The 27,368-nt window shown below is 41.0% G+C and overlaps 1 protein-coding gene and 1 pseudogene across 1 annotated transcript in view; one reads left to right on the plus strand and one right to left on the minus strand.

Annotated features, from left to right (window-relative positions):
* Positions 1–25,904, plus strand: part of LOC101048655 (signal recognition particle subunit SRP72 pseudogene) — a 60,384-nt pseudogene extending 34,480 nt beyond the window's left edge.
* The window catches only part of TULP4 (TUB like protein 4), a 287,703-nt gene that overhangs the window by 256,322 nt on the left and 4,013 nt on the right, over positions 1–27,368 (minus strand). The gene's annotated exons all lie outside the window — the stretch shown is intronic.

Raw genomic sequence — 27,368 nt, forward strand, 5'->3', positions numbered from 1 at the left:
TTAGCACAAAACTGTTTATAAATAAATAAGCTAATTACAGTATCTTTTTTTTTTTTTTGAGATGAAGTCTCACTCTGTTGTCCAGGCTGGAGTGCAGTGGCATGACCTTGACTCACCACAACCTCTACTTCCTGGGTCCAAGTGATTCTCCTGCCTCAGCCCCCCAAGTAGCTGGGACTACAGGTGTGTGCCACCATGCCCGGTTAATTTTTTAATTTTTAGTAGAGAGTCTCATTTTGTCACCCAGGCTGGAGTGCAGTGGCATGATCTTGGCTCACTGCAACCTCCAACCTCCATCTCCCAGGTTCAAGCCATTCTCCTGCCTCAGCCTCCTGCGTAACTGGGATTACAGGTGCCCACCACCATGCCCAGCTAATTTTTGTATTTTTAATAGAGATAGGGTTTCACCATGTTGGTCAGGCTGGTCTAGAACTCCTGACCTCAGGTGATTCCCCCTGCCTCAGCCTCCCAAAGAGCTGGGATTACAGATGCAGCCCTACAGCATCTATTTACACTAGGCTGCTTTATAAACTCTGAGGCAAAAAATGAAGGCAGCCTTGAAAGTTGCCACATTTAAGCATAAGGAAGCCTGGAGTAAATCACCTCTAATTCAGGAGCAATTTCATCAGTGAAGGACCCAAAACGTCAGGAAGAATTTTGAAAATTTGAGAAAGGCTTAAAAGGCAGCATCACATCAACAGCTGATGTGTTAATTTTAGCTGCAATAGTCTAAAGTGCAGTGTGAAACGAGGAAAGCCGCCAAGCAACACTCAAGCCAGAGACACTTACTGAGTGCCCATCACAGGCCCTGGGACCGGGCCGGGTGCTGACAAGGCAAAACTCAGCAAAGTCCTGTTCCTAGCTCCGAGAAGCACCCTACATAGTGAGAGAAGATGGGCAAAATAAACCAACTTCCATACTTCAAGGTAAATCCTGCAATCAAAAGCCAAAAAAGTACTGTGGAGCAGAGTTGAGAGAATCTTGCAGGAATGACCGACTGGTCCTTGGCAGCATAAAGCTAAGGTAGGGTCTTAAGATGATGACAACAGAATAGCAAAACAAAGAAAGAGAGCTCCAAGTTGAATCAACTAAGGACAATTTACTCACAATATCCCAATAATGAAGCCCTCAAAATAATCCAAGAGAAAATTAAGCCAGAGTTCTTAAGATTAATAGAAGGATATTAAAGATAAACAGAAGACCAACTTACACTGCCTAGATAAGAAAAGGTCCTACTGCTACAGAGTAGAATTAGCATATATTTTTAACTTAGAACCTCTGTTGTAAAATCTATGGGAATCAAAGTGTGGATGAACAGAGGGTCTCAGTCGGTCGGTCGCATTTCACCCTCTGAAAGCAGCCAACAGCCATCCCTAGTCCACTTAAAAAAAAAAAAAAAAGAATTAGCATATATTTAATAGATATGAATGCTCTATATTTAACACTTGCTTTTTAACTTTAAAACAATTAGCCTTTTCAAAAACTCAGTGTTTTTGTTTTAACCAGCTCTAGAAGCAATAAAACAGGCTTGAGGAACACAGAATAAAGGGAACAACCCTGTAAAGACCTCGAAGGCAGCACAGTGACAGCGGCTTGGCAGCCAGACTGCTGGGCATGGGGCCAGGCTCTCCCACAACCTAACTGGGTGACCTTTCAAGTGTCTTCATTTCCCAAGAAGTAGGAATGTTGGGAAGATTAAATAAACATAGGTAAAGTACTTAATTACCTGCCCACATAGTAAAGTGCTCAATAAATGTTGAGTGTTGCTTTTGCAAATTTATTTATATTTTACCATTAAGCAATCTGAAAAATTTGGAATAAAATAGATGATTAAAGAAATATGCAGAGACAATTATCATTGACGCTGATTCCATTTGGAAATTAGGGACAAAGAATCACAAAGAAAAAATATTAAAATTATCTTTGATCAAAATTAAAGTCTATCGAAATCTTCAAATGGCAACAACTCTGGCTGAACGGCCTTGGTATGTGAATGCTCATAATGTCTCCATTACTAAGGAAGGGCCCACTTCGCATCTTACTTCATGTTCTCAATCTCTCAGTGAGACACAGTAAAATTCTTTTTTTTTTTTTTTTTTTTTTTTAAACAAATGCTGAAACTAAAGTTCAAAGAGTTTAAGGTTATGAAAAGTCACCAGGCTATTAGTGACAGAGCTAAGATTTGAGGCTGGCTCTAGGACTCATACTTTTTTCACCAAACTATGGTGCCAAAATTAACAACAGTAATTCCACTCCAGAACGCTGTTGCTTTGGAATAGGAAGAAAAAGTTGTGTAATTATCTGGTGAGAACAAAACAATGTATGAACCTAGGCCAACTCTGACTATTTTCAGACTCCAGAATTTCTAGAGGAAATAAGAAACGGCAAACCCAAATTTAATTTTAAAATGACAAGGGCCACAAATTTGGAAGAGGCTTCACAATGCTCTAGTCACTAAGCTTGGGTGTGGACATGGGTGACAAGCACTCTCCAGTTCTAGCGCACCTTTCCAGAAAGCAATTTGGCAATATGCAGAAAGCGACTATAGCCAACAGGGCTAGAGGCTAAAGTGAGGATTAAGCCAAAGATGCCCACCAAAAGTGCTATTCAGTATCATTCTAGAAATTACAAGCAGAATATTACAACAGGAAAAAAAAAAGTCGTATAAAAGCAGAGTCAAAAATCACCCTGATTTATAAGTATTATAATTTTCTATCTGGAAAACCCAATAGAATCTAATGAAATCAGAACAATTAAAGACTTCAGTAAAATGGGAAAATGTAACTGCTATGGTCCAAATGTTGGTGTCCCCACAAAATTCCTATTTTGGAACTTAATGCAACAGTATTAAGAGGTGGGGCCTTCAGGGAGTGATTAAGAAAGCCCTCACCAGACAACAAATCCACTGGTGCCTTGGTCTTGGACTTCCCAGCTCCCAGAATTGTGAGCAATACATTTCTATTGTTTATAAATCGCCCAGTCTAAGGTATTTTGTTATAGCAGCCAAACAGACTAAGACAATAAATAGTATACAAAAGTAAATTCAGGATGATGAATGAGCCATGTGTTTACCTATTCCCTCTCCCCATCAAGTCCCATTAAAATGATCAAACAAATGTAAAAGTACAAGAAAATTTTTTTTAAAATCTGTAGAAAACAGAGAGAGGTACCACTGATAAACCCTTCTAAATTTCTAAAAGACATGGAGGAGAAGGGATTCGACTGACAGAAAAGCACCTAGGAGCCTTCATTCAGCCAGGCAAATGCAAGCACACCACCCTCAACTGCAGGGCTTTAGGCAGTGTCTGGCCAACAAGCATGTGTCTGTACCAGCCCAGTAAGGAAAATGGGAGTCTGACCTTGGCAGGCCTTCTAGCACCACATCCACAAAGGAGCAAGAGAGAAAAGGGGAGCAACACTCCAGTTAACTTTAGATTGCCACACGACTTGCTAATTGGGAAAATATATAAACTATCCTGGCAGAGCAGTGAAACTCCTAATGATTTGAAAGAATTACTATGAGATGGCTGCTAACTGTACACAGAGGACTAACAGAGCAGCAGAAGTACAAGGGTCAGAAATCAAACTGAAAACCTTCTAGAATCCTCCCAGGTCCTACCCTCCCTCAATCTAACTACTGCATGAAAGATGAGGACAGCCTCCTTTGGTTACTTTGTATGAACCCACAATAGCTTCTTACATCACTTAGTTTCTTTCATTTTCTGTTTGACATGTTGGCATATCAACTTCAATATTCTTTGAGAGCAAGAATTACATCTAGTATGATTTATCTACTTGATGAGCTATTATAGTCTTTTAAAAGTTTAATTACCCAGTGTCCATCAATGGATAAATGGGTTTCAGCACTGTCCTGGATTATAGAAAGAAAGAAAAAACAGATGAATGAATTAACAAAATGTGTATCTACACACAATGAAATATCATTCAGCCTTGAAAGGAAATTCTGACACATGCTACAACACAGATGAACCTTCAGAACATCATGCAAAGTGAAATAAGCCAGATACAAAAGGACAAATACTTTATGATTCCATTAATATGAGGTATCTTCAAATTTATAGATAGAAATAGAATGGTGGTTATCAGAGGCTGGGGAAGGGATAATACAGAAGTGTTTAATGGGCACAGAGTTTCAGTTTGGGAAGACGAATAAAAGTTCTGGAGATGGATGGTGATGATGGCTGCACACCAACATGAACATACGTAATGCCACTGAATTATGCAGTGGACCCTCCATACCAGAGGGGGTTGGTTCCAAGACCCAAGTGGATAAATATCCTTAAATGCTCAAGTCTCTCATAAAAAATGGCATATTATTTGCATATAATCTATACACATCCCTCATATACATCATCTCTAGATTACTTATATTACCTAGTACAGTGTAAATGCTATTGTTCTACTATATTTTTGTTGTTGTTTTTTTTCTCTGAATGTTTTCAGTCCTCACAGGTGGAACCTGCGGATATGTAGAGCCAGCTGTATACTTTAAAATGGCTATATTTTACATAGGCAGCTGGATACAGTGACTCACACCTATAATCCCAGCATTTTGAGGCCAAGATGGGCAGATTGCTAGAGCCCAGGAGTTCAAAACCAGCCTGAGCAACATGGTGAAACCATGTCTCTACAAAAAAAACACAAAAATCAACTGGGCATGGTGGCATGCACCTATAGTCCCAGCTACTCAGGAGGCTGAGGCAGGAGGTCCGTCTGAGCCCAGGACGTCAAGGCTGCAGTGAGTCATGACTGCATCACTGCCTTTCAGCCTGCATGACAGAGTGAGACTCTATCTCAAAAAAAAAAAAAAAAAAAGAAAAGAAAAGAAAAAAAAGAAAGGTAAATTTTATCACAATAAAAAGTTTTTCAGGCTGGACACGGTGGCTCACGCCTGTAATTCCAGCACTTTGGGAGGCTGAGGCGGATGGATCACGAGGTCAAGAGATCAAGACCATCCTGGCCAACATGGTGAAATCCCTTCTCTACTAAAAATACAGAAGTTAGCTAAGTGTGGTGATACATGCCTGTAATCCCAGCTACTCAGGAGGCTGAGGCAGGAGAATTGCTTGAACCTGGGAGGCGGAGGTTGCAGTGAGCCGAGATCATGCCACTGCACTCCAGCCTAGGCAACAGAGCAAGATTCTGGCTCCCCCGAAAAAAAATTCAAAAAGAAATATAATTATGAAAACCACTTTAAAACATGAAAATATGCTTATGCTATGCTAATTTTTAAAAGCATACAGTGCTTATAAAAAATGCATATGAGAAAAGAATTAAAAAGAATGCCATGCTTAAGAGTTATAATAACGGTGGAGGCTAGGGGTGATCTTCCCCCTTTTACAAATGTACGATAATATTTTACTACTTTTCATGTTTAAACACACAAAAACAGTAAAATATCACAAAGTATAATACCAAAAAGGTAAAGGTAATGCGGCTATAATCACAAAGCTCCCTCATTTGTTACTCCTTTCTCCATTCGTATTATCCTAAATTTGGAGTGAAATACAAAGGTTTTATACATGCTTAATATTGAGGGGCTGTGCAATGAGCTCTGGCCACACAGGCAAGATTTAAGTTTAATCAAATAAATAGCTCTCTACTTATCCTCATTTTCAATGCTTAAGGAAAACAAACAAGTATTTGCCTTACTTGAGCCAGAATTTTCTATCAACATAACTTCCTCTTTAGTCATTACACTTAAGCGACCTCAAATGTTTTGCGGGAGAAGGTTAAGCTCTAAATAAGCAAGTAGGTAAAGTTGTCATAAAATAAAATTTCTTTTAAAAACGAGAGGTGGGGAAAGTGAAATGGAAAAAGAATCAGACCAGGAATCAGAAGACAGGTTCTGGCTAACCTGCTAGTTCCTAGCTGAGAGACCTGGCATGGGGCTCAGCTCCACGAAAGTCAGCTTTCCCATCTGCAAGTGAACAGGCTATCTGCTCTGCCCTTTTTCAAGAATGCTGTAAAGACCAGTGGTGATAGTGCTGGTAAAGAAGCAGAGAAAAATTTGAGGTTCTTTCAGAGTTAAAAGGTGTGCCCTGTCAAATGCACAGTAGTAACTTGACCGTTCTGTGTTGTCAGAGGCACCACCTGAAGTCAGTCCCTCACAGATGCTTTTCTCCTTTTATCTTAGTACTTCTAAATTGTCATTTTGAAGGCACCGAGAATCCCCAGTCCTTGGAGCTCCCCCAGCTCTATATTTTTGATGCAGAGGTATGGTTCAAGGCATCCCATTTAAGACAGGACATTTCAGGGGTGGCACTGATGGTCTGTAGAACTTAGAGGCCTGGAGAAGAGAGGGCCTCATGGGATAAAGGGTTTGCCACAAGCCACATGCAGTGCTTCCAATGTTCATTCAAAAGCAGGGCTCTTTCAGCACTACTCTGGAATGCCACTGGCTTTTCAACTCTTTAAAGCTACAAAAACTGCTTTTTAGTCTTTTGAAAGTAGGAAATTAGTAGGGTCGGGGCGTGTCCAGGCAGCTCTCCAGGGGCATCTTCCCCCAACTGATGCTTATTCAGGTGCCCACCGTGCCTCTCCAAAACTCTCGGAGGACGTCATACCACACAAGCCACATTTTCTAGAGAGGAAAAATGGTTTGCTTTAGTTTTAAACACACAAAGAAGCCAAGTGGGTAAATAACCTTTATGACTGATGTGCAAATCAATAGATCCTGGTGTGAACATGACAAACAACATACATATAAATTCCCAAATTCTCAAATGGCACCAACTCCCCGAAATATCAGACCAATCTTTCTTCAAATTGAAGTTCACTTCAGCAACAACACACACCACTGCCCTCATCACCTCAGAGCCCATATAAACTTCGGAATGGGCTCCTACACTGTTCCTGAACGTGATTCTGTCAAGGCAGCAGGACCTCTGCACCTGCCCAAACCCCTCTGCAGCATACATTTCACTCAAGTTTCGTCTTTTACTTCATGAATAAAGTTTTCTTAAGTTTTTTTCTTTATTCTATTTTTTTGTTTTTTGAAGAAAGAGTCTTGCTCTATCCCTCAGGCTGGAGTGCAGTGGTGTAATATTGGCTCACTGCAACGTCCTCCTCCTGGGTTCAAACAATTCTCCTGCCTCAGCCTCCCCAGTAGCTGGGATTACAGGTACCTGCCACCACGCCCAGCTAATTTTTGTATTTTTAGTAGAGACGAGATTTCGCCACATTGGCCAGGCTGGTCTCGAACTCCTAACCTCACGTGATCTGCCCGCCTTGGCCTCCCAAAGTGCTGGGATTACAGGCATGAGCCACTGTGCCCAGCCTGTTTTTTGTTTGTTTGTGTTTTTTTGAGACAGGGTCTCGCTCTGCTGCCCAGGCTGGAGTGTAGTGGTACAAACATGGCTCACTGCAATCTCAACCTCCCAGACTTAAACAATCCTCCCACCTCACTCTCCCAGGTAGCTGGGAAAACAGGCACTATGCCGTCACTCCCAGCTAATTAGTTTTTCCTTTTTGATAGCTTCATTCGCATTATAGACCCAAGCCACTACCAAATGTAATACCTATTCTTTAGCCAAAATTTCTATTTTATGGCTATTAAGTTTCAGAATCTTTACCTCCATAGATAGCACTAATAATTGCTATTCTTCCCTAGAGTATTTTTCACAAAGAAAGTAAGTCTTTAGCAGCTCAGGAGTTACTATTTATAAATTAAGCAGAGAATAATAAAACCACCTTGAGGTTGAAACAGTAAGTGGTTGGCTAGGCTCACTTAACCATTCACTTCACGAGTGTCTAGTTCTTAGCAGACAGTCCCCCAACTCAGGCCCAGTTGGAATTAGTGTTTTAGTCAAGTTACTAACAACCCGTCATGGCCTTTCAGGGGTCGCTGGTAAACAGTTCAAGCCCTGATATTAAATCCAAAAATGCCATACTGCTGAAAGTCTAAACAAAAGATCTTATGTCAACCTAAAAATGTATAACAAACTGGCAGCAGGTTTCTGAAGTACCACATGTAATTTAAACTGGTAGAATGTTCAATCTGGCACATCAATCATACACAGATACAGGGACACAGCAATACAGACAAATCTGTTTTACTTCCTTGCCTTCAACCTCCACATACATGGTATTATTATCAGAGATTATGACAGGTAAAGATCTTGAAAGATCATGCATTCAGCCACATAGATTGTAACAAGATTCTAGGTGGATATGGCAACTCCCTCTTCACAGAGGAAACATCGAAGGCCCAGAGTGAAATGACTTGGCTGAAGTGATGTGACTAGTCAGAGCGACAACTGAAAACCCAGCAAAAGAATGCTTAACTCCAATATACATTCCAAAAGCAAAACAATTCCAAAATGCCCACAATCAGCTGCACTGCTGAAAAGCAAGGCGACATCACATGGTGACAAATGATGTGGCACAGAGAGAGCTGCTTCTCCTGGATGCTCTTCTGCACCTGCCACTTCTGAACCTGCACATGCCTCCCATGACACTACCCTCCAGCTTTCTTCCAGCCTTCTCTCAGACTCTTCCAGAATGCTCGCTGAAAAAGATAACAGAATGTAGGGAGGGGAAACAGTTCAATTCTTTGTAGAAGAACTAGGAAAATTACTGATTTAAGCTCCTGAATGGGCAGAAGGCTTATCTAGTTTGTGCCCCTATGTGTGTCCAGCAGCTAGCTGTCCCTGCAAGGAACAATGTGCAGGAAGACTTCAGTGGTCGTTGGCCTGGGTGAAGAATATGATTCCTGAGACTGTGCCTCTGGAAACTGACTCTGATTCACACACTCTCCCAGGGAGCACTCAGGAGCGCTGCAGGCTTGTTACCGGTTACTTGAACCTAAGGAGCAGATAGCTCACAACTAAAGTCTCCGCAAGAGCTCTGAGAACCAAAAGGGATTGTTGTAAAAGCTGTGCCAACCTACGAAAGAGCTTGCAGAGAATGATGGTGTGCTGTTTTTCATAGCAGGTGCCTCCATGGACACAATGTCAGAGAATGAAGGCACTGGTGCTTCTCCCATATGCATGAAGGTATACCCTTTCCGCTCCAAGGCAGAGACTGCCAGCCTTCTACCCAATGTCCAGTCTCCCTTTCTTCCTCACCAACAGAATCCCAGTTTTATTTGGGGCAGCAAAATGCCCAGATCAAGGACTCATTTCCCCACCTCACCTGTAGCTGTGCTGATGAAGCTTAATAGGAAGCCAAGTTGTTGGGTGAAGAGGGAGTTTCCAGGAAAGATCTTTAAGGGGGACTAGCTCATCTGGAAGTTCAGTCCTCTGCCCTTCCCAACTTTCTTCTCCTCCTGCCTCGTCACAGTGTGATTAGTGAGCTCCAGCAGCCACCATGCACCGTCACGAACTCTGAGGCTAAAGATGGTGCATGAGAAAGGCACAGAAATCTCCTGGGACCCTGATGACCAAGGAGCTACCCCATTGGCCCACACCTACCTGCCTCCAGACTTCTACATGAAAAGTAAACACTCACCTTGTATGAGCCACTTATTTGAATTTTCTGTTACAAGTAGCTGAACCCTTCATATTAAAGAAATTCATATCCCTTGCCTATTTTTTAAAGACTTTCCATCAATGAAATTACTATCTCATTTTGACATTTATGGTTCGTTAAATATCTGAATAACTGGATCTTACCCTTGAAGCCCAAGCGATTTACCAGGTCCCAAGAGGTTCGGAGGCTGCTCCCAATTACCTAAGTTCTCTGTGGGGAACATCCTAGTCTTAAAACTACCCTAAAACTTCAGCCCTAGAGCCTGATGGCTGAGAGGAAAAAGTATACTTGTAGCCCTATCCTTCTTAACCCACTGACCATGTCCTCAAATCGAACTGCACTGTACAAAATGGTAGCCACTAGCCACATATGGTTAAATTAAGTACAATTAAATACAAATATATCAGATGCCCTAGCTGCATTTCAACTGCTCAACAGCCTCCATGTGTCTGGTAGCTATCTTACTGCATAACAATATAGATTGTTCCTATCATGACAGAAAACTCTACTGGAGAGCACTGGTCTAAAAATACACTTTTCCCTAGGCTTCTATGAAAGGCAGTTCTCCCTGTCTCCCTCACCAGGCATTTCCCAGCCCCCCATCTCTACTCACTGCTCAAATGCTAGCATTTCTCAGAGCTCTATCCAAATACACCTCTTCTCCACTCACTCCGCCTAGGGGATCTCCTTCAGCATCAACTGTCATCCTTATGCAGAAGGCTTAAACACTAATGAACATCATATCCTCAGAAACTTCCTGCAAGAACCCAAGGTTTATCTAAATCATGGATGTGGTAAAAAGAATGTATTTGAGTTTTGCCCTTGTTCCTGGCAGAGAGCTCCTAAAAACTCTTAAATGTTCCGGGTGACAGGACTGTCTTTTGTTATCTACAAAGAGCCACTTTTCACCTCAACTGAGTCTGCACTAATGATGTGACACAGGGTGGGCCCTTAGAGCATTTCAAGGGATGGGCTGGCCACTCCAGAAAGACCAAGCATGTGATGAGAGGGCTGGAACTTTCATTCCCACCCCTGACCTCTGGGAAGGAAGAGGAGCTGGAGACTGAGCTCAATCACATAACCAATGATGTCATAAGACCTTGATACAATAAACACCTGAGCTCAAAGAGCTTCCTGGTTGATGAACACATGGATGTGCCAGAGGGTGATGCACCCTGACTCCACGTGGAGAGGGGATGGGAGCTCCACATCCAGGACCCTCTCAGGTCTCTTAATTAACTGCCCTATGTGTCCCTTCCATTTGGCTGTTCCTAAGTTGTATCCTTTATCATAAAACCATTTTCTCTGAGTTCTGTGAGTTTGTTTTTGTAAATTATCAAACCTGAAAAGGTGGTAGAAACCCCAAATTTACAGCAAGTTAGTCTGAAGTGCAGGAATCCTGAGGACTTGAAACTGGCATCTGCCATGAGAGCAGCCTTACAGAGAGAAGCCCTCATATCTGACATTAAGTTCAGGTGGTTGCTGTCAGAACCGAGTTGAAGTGACACCCGGCTGGAGTCAGAGAACTGGTGTCAAAGCATTACGACCTCTTAGCCACTGTTCTGATAGTTAGTCAATAAAAAGTGGTTCAAAACTGCAATAATTAAATGATGCTTTCAATTCACCTTGGATTACTGCACCCAGGTTCACAATTCACACAGAATATTCAATCCCAACTTAATTCCAATTCATAAGAGTTCTCAAAATCATAGAGGGATATCTATGTACATAAGCAAACAGCCATAAGAGGAACAGCTATTTTTCATAACCTCAAAAGTCAGTGGAGTATGTGATCTACCCATGAATCAGTGACCCTAATGAGATACAATGACAGCAAGGGAGGACAAATCCACTGATACACACTGATTTAAGTGAAAATTCAAATTATAACATGAAATTAGATTTTAGAAAAGGGCCTTTTAACAGCAAGCTGTCCTTGTGCATTTAAAATTTAATTTAGTTTTTTTTTTGTTGTTTTGTTTTTTGAGACGGAGTCTCACTCTTGCTCAGGCTGGAGTGCAATGGTGCAACCTGGGCTCACTACAACCTCTGCCTCCCGGGTTCAAGAAATAATTCTGTTTCAGCCTCCCAAGTAGCTGCAACTACAGGCGCATGCCACCACGCTCGACTAATTTTTGTATTTTCAGTTGAGGCAGGGTTTCACCATATTAGTCAGGCTGGTCTCAATCTCCTGACTTCAGGTGACCCACCTGCCTCGGCCTCCCAAAGTGCTGGATTACAGGCATGGGCCACAATGGCCGGCAAATTTAGAATATTTTATTTATCCTGTTTTTCGGGTATATATGTCCCATGTCAAGCTACCCTCCTTGATTAAACTTCGGCCATAATTTCTCTGAGCCCAAATAATGGTGATATGAAAATAGGCTACAATTTATTTTACTAAAAAAGAACTTTGATTTTACAAAAAGCAGCTTTAGAATTTGTTTAGCAGGTTCAAATCTTCAACCTTGCAGGATTTCTTGTTAGCATTGGTGATGGTGGCATTTTGTTTTAATTTGGTTTTTGATTTGCTTTGTTTTGCTTTAAATATTAATGCAAGGTTTCGGAGTTTTCACAGCCCGAGTCCTTTCCTATCTGCTAATTGTTGGAGTGGTGTCTCTGACATTTTTATAAACTGCAGCAAGGATGGACCTTCTGTTGAACCTCAGCGACTTCCTTAATGTCTCCCGTCCTCCCATGGTTACCATGGAAGTCACCATTTTCTACACCAACTCATCAACTCTTCCCTGGACACTATAGAACACAGAGAAAATAGTCTCTCTCTGGACACCTGAGTCATAATACAAAAAACATGGGGCTGGCAGCCAGGTTCTACCACCTAGACCAAGGGGCAGAGAATGCTGGTCCATGATGGAAAAGAAATAACTCAGAAACACTGAGGGAGCTGACAGCTGGGACAGGGAGACAGAGGAGAAGAGAGAAGGAAAGAGTATCCTTCTGGCCCTGGCCATGCAGCATTCTATCCCAATCTCTGGCTCCTGGCCTGGATTCCGCAGACAGCCCAGAATCCTTCCAATGAATTCCCTTTTTTTGTGTTAGTTGAGTTAGGTCTCTTTCACCAGTAACCAAGAATCCCCTGACTAATAGAGGGTTCTACAGTCCTTTTCATTGATTGTTTTGAAAAAGGCAAGACAGAAACCTATGGGTGGTTGACTGAACCCAGCAGAGTCCTAGAGCCAGAAAGAGATTGGCCACCCCTTGGAACCTGCTCCTGCAGCCAGGGCTTAGACCGCATAACCCAAACTCACCGCTCCAAACCAGGCCACTGGGGGCTCCACAGCAACTTCTGGCAGGCCCTCAGGCCACAAACTAACTTCTCCAGCCAACCTACCAACTAATGCTAGGTTAAAGAGGAAATGAGTTGTTCTCCATTTCACATTGCTGCTTTGAGAGTATAATATGGGGGAGACAGAGCAAAGTGTTCAGGATACCATCAATGACACCATACATGGAGGGTAGATCTTCCCCAGCTGCAAGGGCAGCAAATCAGACCCAGAAGAAATGCGGGCAAAGCACAACTCCTACAGCAAAGGAAGTAAATGCAAGCTGCAAAACCAAACGGACGTTATGTTACAAAAAACATGCTGATGATTTATCATACAGAAGAAGCATTCACTTATTTTTTTTTTTTTTTTTTTCAGATGGAGTCTTGCTCTGTCAACCAAGCTGGAGTGCAGTGGTACCATCTCAGCTCACTGCAACCTCCGCCTCCTGGGTTCAAGCGATTCTCCTGCCTCAGCTTCCCAAGCAGCTGGGATTACAGGCACCTGTCACCACACCCGGCTAATTTTTGTATTTTTAGTAGAGATGGGTTTCCCCATCTTTGCCAGCTGGTCTTGAACTCCTGACCTCATAATCCACCGGCCTCGGCCTCCCAAACTGCTGGGATTACAGGTGTGAGCAACTGTGCCCAGCCAGCATCCACTATTTTTTAAGTCCATCAAAGTACCTGGTTAAAACATGATACACCATGATGGCCATACAATATAAATGTGCTTAATGGCTCTGAACTATACATTTAAAAATGATTAAAATAATAAATTCTGTTATGTATATTTTACCACAGTTTTTTAAAAAGACACATCATAAGGGTTTGAGAGAGACTGAATCCCCTCCATTGCAAACACACCACAGGCAGTGTACATGTGACAAATACATAAAAAATGTGTTCCCTGGCCTGAGGCAACTCAGTACAAAGCTGAGGCTGACTTGAGTGGTGAGTCTGGGTGGGCAGAAACAAAAAGAGTCCTGGCTTTTCGTTTTTTGGAAGGAGAGAGGGTAGGTGTTGTCAAACGAAGTAGGCATCTTCTGAAATGAGTTAACAACAAAAATCACTCCACAGTACATTTTCTTCAACCTACTAACACCTGATCAGCACGGTCTTAACATTACTAATTCCTAAATATTTCAACATAAATGGAACAGTTCCTCACTCCTCAGAAATCACTGCTGGTTTCCTATCAGCCACAAACAGATGGCAGCTCAGAAGAGTCCTGTTCCCATTATGCCAACTTGGCAGGAGGCTCACCTGCTGCCACCTGAAACACCAATTCCTCCCACCTTTACACAGAAGGCTCCCAAACACAACTAAAATCCTGCCTGGACGCCCACTGATCAGCATCCTTAAAAGCACCGGGGGTAAGTCTCATTACAACTCCACTAATTAATCAGCATAGGGAGGGACCACATCACGTCCTAATATAACTACAGGAATACTGTAGCTTTTCATTGCAGTTCCACTATATGGTTCAGACAGGTTCCCTGCCTGATTACACTGGGATGTAATCCAGTTTTGCTAATATATCCGTATGTGTAAGATTGAGAGCAGATCTTACCTGAAACCTGAAGGAAAACTTTTAGAAATGCTAAAAAAGTTCCATTTCAGACATATTAATACATCCTCAAAATTTTATTTACAATAAGACCACCCATCTTGTTTTTACAACCTCAACAGGTTTCTTGTTTCTTGGCTGCAACTTTGTAATTTAAATGATCAAAGACTAAGAGAACAACAGACTGTCACCAAGTTACCCTTAAGGTAAAAAACATGAAAGCTGCCTGTGTGTGTGGTATTTGTGTATACATGTGAGTATACATACCACATGTACACACATACCACAGTTATATATACACATACATACAGAGACACATACACACATGCACACACTTGCAAAGAAAGAAGAAAAGAGCCTGGGCTGTTTACTTCATGAGATTCCAAGCAAAGCTGCCCTTCTGTGCTTTCTGGACACACCTGCTAATCACCAGACCCTTAACCACTGACTGCTCCTTGCCTGCTTAGCAAATCAAACTCGGCTCTGGAATGTTAAGCCAACATGTTCTTTAGCAGGAGTAGCTTAAGCAACTAGAGAGTTACTTTAAATAATAAGAACTCACTGCACTCATGCCATAGCCCAGTACTTAAACCCATAAGAGGCTCTGCTCTTGCAGTAAAGACCAAAATCCTTAAATGTGGCACACAAGGCCCAGTAAAAAAAAGGGCTCTCTCCCACCAAGGCCTCTGCATATCCCTAGGGAAGCCACCTCTGACCCTCTGACTAGATCAATTCTGCCTTTATACCCTGTACCTCTCCTTCACGGAATGAAGGAGTGAATAAAAGCTATTGCATCAGTTAGCACATCTTCAGTGGCAAGGCTTAAACAATATGAAAATTTATTTCACAGAACAAGTCCAAGGTGGGTGGGTGCCAGGCACAGTGCAATGGGGCTCGGAGAGGTTCTCTCTGCCTTTGGCTTGGTTCAGTCCTTTCCTGATGTTGGCTTCATGCTCAGACTGGTAGCAAAACAACCGCAACAGTTCTAGGCACCACACCCAGACATGACAACTTTCAGAGGAAGAAAGGGACACCTTTCCTAGAGTTGTCACCATAAGGCTGAGAATTTTTCCAAAACCTCTGGACAGACCTCCTACTAATCTCATTGACCAGAACTAGGTCTCTGGTTCACCCCTACAGTAACCACCTATGGAGAATGGGACCAGTGTGATTAGCTGAAACCAGTCAGGATTTACCCCAGTGCTAAGGATAAGACCAGCTTCCCCAGAGTCACACAGGGGACAAGAGGCTCTCTAAACAAAATTCCAATTCTACTTAGAAAGAAGGGAAAAAAGAACATTAGGCATGCACTAGACAAGGTCTGCTAGTTAACCACAAGAGGTACATACTACAGTCCCCAACACTGTTCACAACTGCCAAGAGAAAGCTCCCACCAGCATCCCCTGCAGGGGGATCCATAAAAATGACAGGACCAATGCAGAAGGGAGGTCACAGGGTGGGAGTGAGGGAGTAAGAGAAGGGACACACAGTTTATTGTTGTTGTTGTTTTTGTTTTGTTTTTGAGACAGGAGACTCACTCAGCCACCCAGGCTGCAGTACAGTGGTATAATCTCAGCTCACTGCAACCTCAACCTCCTGGGTTCAAGCAATTCTCCAGACTCAGCCTCCTGAGTAGCTGGGATGACAGGCGCCCACCACCATGCCCAGCTAATTTTTGTACTTTTAGTAAAGACCGGGTTTTGCCATGTTGGCCAGGCTGGTCTGGAACTCCTGGCACAGGTGACCTACCCACTCACCCTCCCAAAGTGCTGGGATTACAGGCATGAGCCACAGCACCTGGCCAGGACACGGAGTTTTTGATCAGGAGATACAGACTCAAGTCTCAAGACTGCTGCTTAACATGACTACAGGCAAATCTTAGCCTTAGTTTTCTCATCAAATATGAAAATATGTGCTTGACACATTGTGCAAGGTTGCTGTGAAGACCAAATGAAATGGCATATGTGGAAAAATACTTTGTAAACTAAGTGTTAAACATACGTAAGCAATGATTATTACTTGCAATGGAAAAAGTCACAAACCATTGAGAAAAACTCCTTGGAGAAAAGGCCAGCACTCCTATCTGGAGTATGTATAAGCTGAAATATGTATAATCTATTAATGGACATCTACTTTAAAAACGGTGTTTCTGGCCAGGCATGGTGGCTCACGCCTCTAATCCCAACACTTCGGGAGGCCAAGGTGGGCAGATCACTTGAGGTCAGGAGTTCAAGACCAGCCTGGCCAACATGGTGAAACCCCGTCTCTACTAAAAATACAAAAATTAGCCAGGCATGGTGTGGCACATGCCTATAATCCTAGCTATTTGGGAGGCTGAGTCATGAGAATCATTTGAACCTAGGAGACAGGGGTTGCAGTGAGCCAAGATCGTGCCATTGCACTTCAGCCTGGGCTACAGAGTGAGACTTTGTCACCACTGATTTACCAATGACTGGTTGGAGGCAAAAACCAAGATTCCCTTCTCCACTCTTTCCTTGACCTCTCCTCCATAGGCATGCATAATAATCAGATTCTTACTGTTTTCTTTTTTTTGAGACAGAGTCTTATTCTGTCACCCATGCTGGAGTATAGTGGGGCAATCTTGGCTCACTGCAACCCCTGCTCCTAGGTTCAAGCAATTCTCCCTGCCTCAGCCTCCCAAGTAGCTGGGATTACAGGTGCCCGCCACCAAGCCCAGCTAATAATTTTTCTATTTCTAGTAGAGATGGGGTTTTGCCATGTTGGCCAGGCTGATCTGGAACTCCTTATTTCATGGTGAAACCCCGTCTCTACTAAAAATATAAAAAATTAGCCAGGCATGGTGGCATGCACCTGTAGTCCCAGCTACTTTGGAGGCTAAGGCAGGAGAATCACTTGAACCTGGGAGGCAGAGGTTGTAGTGAGCTGAGATTACGCCACTGCGCTCACTCCAGGCTGGGCTACAGAGAGAGACCTCGTCTAAAAAAAAAAAAGAAAAGGCAACTTTTAAAATAAAATACAGTTACCCTTAACTCAGCAGTTTACATTAGAGCCAATCTATATCAGCAATTTTTTGGTTGTTATTTCTGTGTGTTTTTAAATGTATAAGGAGACCACCAGAGAATTAGAAGAGATAATGTACTTCTTTCAAATGTCTCTATATATAACAGTTTACGTTAAGTCTAAGTTAGAATCATATTTAAAATACTAGTTACATTGTCAGATTAAGAATTAATCATATTAAGAATTAAGAAGCAGGTTGTAAATCTCATGTGATAATGGAGTTCCACACATGATGTAATATAGAAACCAAGAAACAAAAAAATATTTTCACACAGAACAGAGGATGATCATATGAAACCACTAAGCTAAAAATTTAGTAGCTGAAGGTATGCATCCCAGCTGATTAACAATCTTCTAATAATGTTAAACAATAAACCCATGCTATAAAATATTAATAGTTTGCTTCTCAAAATAATATTATGTAACAGACAGTACTTAAGGCCAGGTAGAAACAAACTAAAGAGAAAGGAATTGAACCAAATTTTAACCTCTAGGGGCTCTTTCGTGATCTAATTTGTAAATGAGTCAAGCCTCCCCTGTCTGCCTCTCTCTTGGAACATCTCATCTGGGATCCACTTTACCACTCTAACACCAAAGGAGCAAAACCAATTCTGCTAGTCATTAACAATCTAGTAAAAGGTTTAGCAATAAATAACGGATAACTGATGAAAATTAAAATGGTGAAGTAACTGGCTTAAACTGACCTCCAAAGATTATTGGTTTCATTCACCTGATAGTGTTTGCCTTATCTCCCAAGTTTGGGCTGTCTTGTATACATCAGAGTAATAGATCAATTCCCTATTAGTAAAACCACATGCCATTTTTCTTGGTCATGTTGGGGAGAAAGAACTTCACCAACTAAACATGGGTGAAGGATAGCCAATGAGATTCCATTTATATGACCATCAGTCGGCCAAAGAGACGAGTTATTTGTGAAACACAGAAAGCAAAGCTAAGAAAGGGAAGAAAATGTGATAACCCAAGGCTCTCAGAATTAAGAACAATACTTCTACCATTTCTGAACCACATGGTCAAACTTGAAGCTTCTCTATTTTATAATAAATTTATAGAAAGTTGATTTCAAAGCACCTCATAAACATTATTGCTTCTATGTATCTCTATAAAGAAAAGCATTTTGGTTGGGAGTGGTGGCTCATGTCTTTAAGACCCTGTCTCAAAAAAAAAAAAAAAAAAAAAAAAAAAAAAACAGCAGCAGCAATTTTTGCCTAGGAGGGACGCACAATGATACTTAACATTACTCTATCAAATTTCTTGAACAAAAATGCACATAAAATACAATTCTCACACGCTATCATTGACTACTTCTTATACTGTATCACAAATTTTTTCAAAGCATTTTAATTGCCAAAAACCTTAAACATATTCTGTATAGCAATGTAATTGAGCGGCTTGTTAATGGTCCAGAAAAACCTGAAAGTGATAATTAAAATTAAAGGTTGACATAATTAGATAAACCTGAATGAGATAAATAATTTGTGGAGCTCCTATCAGCACTTTGCTCTCCACTGATAACACAGACCTGGCTGTCATAGCCATTGAAGTTGTGAGGAGGGAAATGCAAAATCAAACACGAACAGAATGTCATAAATCCAAAAAGGCTGGGCACTGAAGCATTAGAGTAAGCTACAATGGAGATAGATTCTGGGCAGCATCCCAATCCTACATTATCTAATTTACTCCTGAGTCCCTTAGAAGCAAAGCTGGGTAAAAAGACAAAACAGGATGTGTGCCACTTTCATTCTCACTTCTCTCACAGTATTAAAAATAATTACTAATGGAATAAGATAAGCAAAATGTGAGCTTTCTGTCTTTTATTAAGAGTTATTGTGTATTACCCCAAGCATTTCTAATACTAGATTATTTATTTCATTATTCAGGCAACAGAAAATTAACTCAGAACTAAGTTCAGTTCCTACATATGAAACACAAGACTTGAGTTTCTCATTTCATGGGAAAAGATGACAAGAATAAAAATGGAAAAGGCTCAAATTACTTGTAAGGTCTGGAAAAGCTGACCTCAGAGTCAACCGCATTCCTCTTACAGGCTTCTAGGACCCAATCTCTTTTTTGGAGGAGACAGGTTCTCGCTCTGTCACCTAGCCTTGATTCCCTGGACTCAAGCAATCCTACCACTTGAGCCTCCCACCTAGCTGGGACCACAGGTACACGCCACTATACCTTAATTATTTAATTATTTGTAGAGATGAAGTAGGTCTAGCTATGTTGTCCAGGCTGGTCTCCAATTTCTGGGCTCAAGCAATCCTAACACTTCAGTCACCCAAAGTGCTGGGATTACAGGTGTCAGCCACTACGCCTGAGCAACCCAATCTCTTTAAACCTCACTCTCTCAGATACATTATATCCAGGCATCATTTATTTTTATTTATTTTTGAGACAGGGTCTCGCTCTGTCACCCAGGTTGGAGTTCAGTGGTGCAATCATGGCTCATTGCAGCTTTGACATCCCCAGGCTCAAGCGCTCATCCCACCTCAGGCCTCCCAAGTAGCTGGGACCACAGATGCGCCACCACGCCCAGCTAATTTTTAAATTATTTGTAAAGAGCAGGCCTGGCTATGTTGTCCAGGCTGGTCTCCAACTCCCGGATTCAAATGATCCCCCCGCCTCAGCCTCCCAAAATGCTGGGATTACAGGCATGAGCTACCACGCCCAGCCAGGCATCACATTTTAAAGGGATTCTCTAATCTGACTGTTAACATACAGTTAAATTCTCTGATTATTTAACAACTCTAAACAGTAACTCTGCCTAAAACATCAGCTTTGGCTGACAGGTTTTATGGGCACAGCATAAGCCTAACTTCTTATGATGTAGGTTTTAATATTCTAACAATTGGAGCTGAATTTGTCCATCCGGTTTTGTGGCTAAGAGGGTCATCTGAAGCTTAAGAAACTGATTGATTACATGTAAAGATAATCCTGTACATTTTCTCAGCATATGGTAACATTGTTGCTGATCAATTTTTTTATGAATATTAAAACTGTCCCAGCACTAACAGCTCAATTTGTTGTCTGAGGATCTCTGACACTACCATTTCCCCATGGTGGTAAATACACTTTTAATAGCCAAGACAGTGGAAAGGCACAGTTTCAGGGGAGAATAATATGGTACTATAAGAGTTTTCTACACAAAACTCTTGATTTCCATAACTGGAATTGAAAATTATTAACACACACAAATCAGAGGTATGACTGTCTCAAGAAGTTTAAACTAATCTTCCCTTTGTCCTTGACAAGAATCTAATAAAAGAAACATCCAGTAGGATGAAAAATTTCTGAACCCAGTGACAACACTCCATAACATCTAAGTAGAATTCAAAATCGCTGAGCAACAGTTTTGGAAAGCAGACACAAATGAGTCTTTAGAATGTAGTGTTCCAACTAGAAACTAGCTGATCAATAGCTGAAACATACAAATAAAAGCTTTCAGACTTCATAGCTTTCTTTCATAAAAATTTTTTTCAAGCTTTCATAAAAATCATAAAAATATTTCATAAACCATAATTCACTTAAAGGATCAAATTCTTAGACTTAACCAGACATTAACAGACATCTCACACTCCAAGCATTTTATCCCAGGGGTTCTAACATGCCCACTACAAACTGGGATACATGCTAAAACTACAAAAGGAAGGAACAGTAGCAATAATGGTAACAACATAATATCCCATGTAATGTGTTTCCAAATCTTTTCCCATCCATTACAGTCTAAATAGTCTTTAATTTTTAAAAAGTGAGAAATCAGTATTTTACATTATAGTATCTTTGCAAAGCTCTCTCAAATCTATTTTGACTCTAATTGTGTTTCTGATTAAAAATAACAGTAAGAAACATGTTCAAATAAATCTATATCCTCTGCATAGCACCTCTGCACACCTACAGAATAATTTCCTACACTCTATAACTTACCACGCCATTATTGCTGGAGCTTTCCATAAACAATACATTTCAATTCTATTCTTAAAATACTATTTCTCTCATGGGTGAGTATCCTTGATACCACAAAAGTATAGAGACTGGTATTTCTACTTACATCAGAAAAAATATCTGATTATAAATTAGATTATAAATTATTTATTTTAAATTCATGAATTCAAAATTTTATTTTTCACCAATTATTTTCTGTGAAAGCAAGAAAGCAAGCAGAGCTGACCCACCAGGATAGATCCTAACATGTTAAAGAGATGGTTAAAGGGAAAAGAAAGCACGCGTTTATTAGAGTTTGCAGTCATTTTACGAAGATGTGGTGATTAATGTTTCTGAGCAAAGAATGTATTTAATTTTAACTAAATAGGTAGTGAGCATCTATATCTTTGTCTTCCTGAAATGTCTTCCCTTTTCTTTAGCTAAAATAATCTCACCTCTTCTTGTGACTCCATCCCCATTCTATATGGTCTTTATGGAAATGCCAATTGACAGCAATCCTACACACACACACACACACACACACACACACACACACACACACACACAGAGCTAAAGAGTAGGCAAATTACTCAATCCTCTGCTCAGTCCAGGAAATTTGGATCTTATGACAGGAGAATTAAACCAGTTGGTGCAGTCTTTGAAACCATGGTGAACTAAACAAACATCTATTAGGTGGTTTCTGAAGCTTAGATCCTCTGAGCTCAGCCTTCAAAGCCTAGTTGTTCAGCATCTTCTGTGCCTATACTATTTCTAAGTACTATGCCTATGGTTATGTAACCTATCTTTTTCATTCAATAATATATCATGGGTATCTTTCCAGATTGGTTAGTATAAATGAATGTCATCACTTTCAATGGCTGCATGCAAGGAAGGTAATATAATCTATTTAAATCAATTCCTTATCTAAGGTTATTTCCTATTCTTTACTATGTACATATATCTGTTCTAACATTTCCTAGTATTTCTTCAGGATAAATTCCTACTTAATGTGGAGTTTCTGGATAGAAGGCTATACACATTTTGCACTGTGATACCTAATAGCAGCTATCTGGAAAGAGTGCATCAATGTCTACTTAGACCATCCGAGAGTCCATACCTCCCTTCATCTACACCAGCACCGAGAATTGCCATTATCCTTATTATTCCCATTCCACACTGGAAGATGCCCAGATATTAAGATTACCAAGAAAAGGAACAGCAGAAGTCATCATAACACCATACTTTATATTAAACTTTACCAAATCATTTCAAATCCATAGATCTAAATTGTGTCCAGGCCAGCTACGATGGCGCACACCTGTAACCCTAACACTTCAGGAGGCCAAGGCAGGAGAATCCCTTGAGCCCAGGAGTTCAAGACCAGCCTGGGCAACATAGTGAGACCTCATCTTTACAAAAAAAAAGTTTTAGTTGACCAGGTGTGGTGATATGTGCCTGTAGTCTCAGCTACTCAGGAGGTTAAGAGAGGACTGCTTGAACCTAGGAGGTCAAGGCTGCAGCAACCATAATTGCAGCACTGCACTCCAGCCTGGATGACAAAGTGAGACCCAGTCTCAAAAAAAATTTAAAAATTGTGTCTAAATTATATTGCCAACATAATCATTGAAAAATACTGTCTTGGGCTGGGCGCAGTGGCTCACACCTGTAATCCCAGCACTTTGGGAGGCTCAGGCGGGAGGATCATGAGGTCAGTAGTTCGAGACCAGCTTGACCAACTTGGTGAAACTCCGCCTCTACTAAAAATACAAAAATTGGTTGGGCGTGGTGGTGCACGCCTGTAGTCCTAGCTACTCAGGAGGCTGAGGCAGAATTGCTCAAACCTGGGAGGCAGAGGTTGCAGTGAGCCGAGATAGCACCACTGCAGTCCAGCCTGGGTGACAGAGCAAGATTCTGTCTCAAAACAAAAAAAAGAAAACAAAAATGCTGTTTTAGTCTGCTCAGACTGCCATAAAACCATAGACTGAGTGGCTTAAACAACAGAAATGTATTTTATATTTATGTTTTTAGTGTTTTTTTAAATTTAAATAAAAAATAAATAGAGACAAGGTCTCATTATGTTGCCCAGGCTGGTCTCGAACTCCTGGGCTCAGGTAATCCTCTCACTTCAGCCTCCCAAAGTGCTAGGACTACAGGCATGAGCCATCATGCCCAGCCACAAAAGAAATTTATTTCTCGAAGTTCTGGAAGGTAACAGTCTAAGACCAAGGTATGAGGAGGGTAGGTTTCATTCTTAGGCTTTTTCTCTTGGCTTGTAGGAAGCTGCCATCTCGCTGTGTGCTTTCATGGGGACAGAAAAGGCAAGCTTTTTGGTGTCTCTTCTTCTAAGGACACTAATCCCATCATGAGGGCCCCATACTCATGACCTCAACTAACCTTAATTACTTCCTAAAGATCCCACTTCCAATTACCATCACATGGGGACTTAGGGCTTCAACATATGAACGTGGAGGGTGGGGGGCTCAAACATTCAGTCCATAACACATGCTATCTACTTTTGCTCTTAATTTCATTTATTTAATCACTAGTAAAACTGACCATTTTGTTTATTGCACATTTATTTTTCCTTTTTTCTTTTAAAAGGTCTGCTCTGATTTCATGTCTGAAACAGAAAGTATGTAGGATGAACCTGAAACATTCATCAGTACCTGTGCTGTGGAGTGAACTGGTATGGCCAGAACCGTGACTTCATGTGCGCTCTCAAGATCATCAATAAGATACTACAGATCAACAAAGATGATGTAACCGCCCTCCATTGTAAGTGGAATTCCAGAATGGAAGTTTCAAGGAAGACTTAAATGTCATTAATATTTACACCAAAGTGTTAGCCAATAACTCACTCTCCTTTGAAAAGGCATAGTGTGAGTACAGGCTGAACAGAATTGAGAATGCCTTGAATACAACAGAAAGTGCCAACCAGCAGAGAGACAGACTGAAGGAGCTTTATGGAGGAGTGTTACACCGTTTGGAATGCTATGATGAATGCTTAGCAGTAGAGATCTTGTCTGAAACTCCCAAGTGATTATGAGGAGACGAAAACAAACCGTTCAGCAATTGTTGCAGCTGAAAGCAACTGAGAAAAAGTGGCTCCAGAGCACTTGGGCCTTCAAGAAGACACACATAAGCTGTGCTACAACACTGCATGTGCACTGATAGGCCAAGGCCGGCTGAACCAGGCCATGAAAATTAATTCTACAAAAAGCTGAAGACCTTTGCTGCACTGCTCAGTATCAGAAGACACTGATGGGACTGAGGAAGACCCACAGGCAGAACTGGCCATCATTTATGGTCAGATGGCTTATATTCTGCAGCTTCAGGGTCGAACAAAGGAGGTCTTGCAACTTTATCATCAAATAATAAAACTAAAACCAACAGATGGGGGATTAGTAGCTGTAGTTGCAAATAACATCATTACCATTAACAACAATTAAAATGTCTTTGACTACAAGAAAAAATGAAATTAACCAATGTGGAAGGAGTTTAAGCTTTCCAAGAAACAACTACACGCTATAGAATTTAACAAAGCTTTACTTGCTATGAACACAAACCAGGCAGAACAATGCTGCAAAATATCTGCCAGTTTACAGTCCCAAAGTCCGGAGCATCTCTTACCTGTGTTAATTCAAGCTGCCCAGTATTATTGTGAAAAGCAGCACACAAAAGCAATAGAGCTGCTCCAGGAATTTTCAGATCAACATCCAGAAAATGCAGCTGAAATTAAGCTGAAAATTTCTCAAGGTAGTATTTCTAAAGCATGTCTAATATTGAGAAGCACAGAGGAGTTAAAGCATAAGCCAGGCATCGTGTCTGTGCTAGTGACCATGTATAGCATGAAGAAGATATCGATAGTGCCACTGAAGTCTTCTCATAAGCTATCCAGCAGCATGAAAAGCATCAGCCCAAATCTCCCACTCATTTGTCCTTGATAAGAGAAGCTGCAAACTTCAAACTCAAATATAAGTGGAAGAGGGAGGCAATTAGTGACCTAGAACAGTTATGGAAACAAATCCAAAAGATATTCACACCTTGGCACAGCTTATTTCTGCTTACTCACTTGTAGATCCAGAGAAAGCCAAAGCTCCTAGTAAACACTCGCCATTGTCAGACAGTACGTCTCTAAAAGCAGATGCTGAGGCTCTTTAAAATTCTCCTGGTGCTACGTACATTCTGAAGGGTGGAAAAGTTACTGGAGATAGACAACCAAAGGAACAAGAACTGGGAGATCTAGTTCTTGAAAAAGAATGGAAAACTGCCTAAGAATTATGACCCAAAAGTTACCCCAGATCCAGAAAGATGATTGCCAACATGAGAACGTTCTTTCTACTGGGAAAGAAGAAGGATAAAAGGAAGGATCTGATTGGAAAAGGGACCCAGGGAGTAACTGCAGGAGCTTCATGTGAACTGGATGCCAGTAAAACTGTGAGCAGCCCACTCATCGCCCTAAGACCTGGCAGCACAGCCACAGTATCTGCTTCTACGAGTAACATCATACCCCCAAGACACCAGAAACCTGCAGGGGCTCCAGCAACAAAAAAAGAAGAAAGGTGGAAAAGATAGCTGGTGATGAGAATATTTTTGTTGCAGGCTGTTTTTAAACTAGTCTCAGTGTCACTAGGAACATAATAAAGGTAACACAGCAAGTAGCACAGAACCGCTCCCTCTTCATCTCCATTATTTTCATAAATAATTTCTTGTGTTTCAAACAGGGAAACATCTCTCAAAGTCTGCCTAGTAAGATATGGCCTACTGGTTGACTCACAGCTTTGTACAGATTATGAGGACTGAAAATAATTGGGCGTTTACCCATCTTGGTATCTGTTGTGTCCTCTATCTGCATGTGCTGATTGGATCTTTTTTCAGTTTCACAAACCTTATCTAAGGGTTCCCAGGATTTAAACAGAAACTACTTCTACTATTTCAGCTGGAGTCTGACAATACTTGTTTCTGTTCAAGCCCCACTTCAAATTGTGTCTTAGGAGAACTTAGGAGACTGGAAGTGTATTCTTCTGAGCATTCCAAAATGTCTGCTTAGAAATAACATGAGACAAAGAGGGACATTCTTTAATATATATATACACAGACACATATATATGTGTGTGTATATATGTGTATATATCTATTATTGCATTTTAGGTTTTCGGGTACATGTGAAGAACATGCAAGATTGTTGCACAGGTACACACATGGCAGTGTGGTTTGCTGCCTTCCTCCCCATCACCCATATCTGGCCTTCCTCCCCACGTTATCCCTCCCCAACTCCCCACCCCCTGCTGTCCCTCCCCTAGTTCCCCCCCACCAGACCCCAGTGTGTGATGCTCCAAGAGGGACATTCGTAATACACTGATGTTCTTCACTTAATTAAATGAATGACCACAAGAAAAATTTCTATGATAAACAGTTGATATGTAAAGATAAAAAGATCTGTTTATGTCCTTAGCCCGTTTTTCTAATGAACTGTTCATCTTTTTCTTGATTTTTACAGCTCTATGTAAATTGAGATGCTTAATATATGTTGCCTATTTTTCTAGTTTGTCGTTTGTCTTTTTGCTCACACCATTCTTTACTATTCAGACACTGAAAATAATGTACGCTGTAAAACCTGTTGTCAAATCTTTTACTTTATAGGTTTTCATTTGGTGTTAAGCTTAGAAAGACTTTTCCTACACCAGAATTCTATGAACATTTATCTACATTTCCCTTTAAGAAGTATTGAATTTTAAAGGAGCTCTATATATGAATATACCTTTCCGTTCAGCAAAATATACCACCACTATAACATTAGCCGGGAAATAAAAACATCATCTGCTTCAGCTGCAATTTCAAAAAGATGTTCTATAATGTCATTATCCATACGGAAGGGAAGTGATGGGACCCAACAAGGACTTAACACACTTATTGGTTTTATCCCCCATGGGTCCTGTATTTTAAAGAGTTTCTATGCATTAAATAATAACTAATTTGTTTTCCTGTTTTAATAAAACAAATGTTCTATAACAGGCATCCCCAAACTTTTTATACAGA

Source organism: Saimiri boliviensis, chromosome 4 (assembly GCF_048565385.1).
Source record: "Saimiri boliviensis isolate mSaiBol1 chromosome 4, mSaiBol1.pri, whole genome shotgun sequence".
NCBI classification, from domain to species: domain Eukaryota; kingdom Metazoa; phylum Chordata; class Mammalia; order Primates; family Cebidae; genus Saimiri; species Saimiri boliviensis.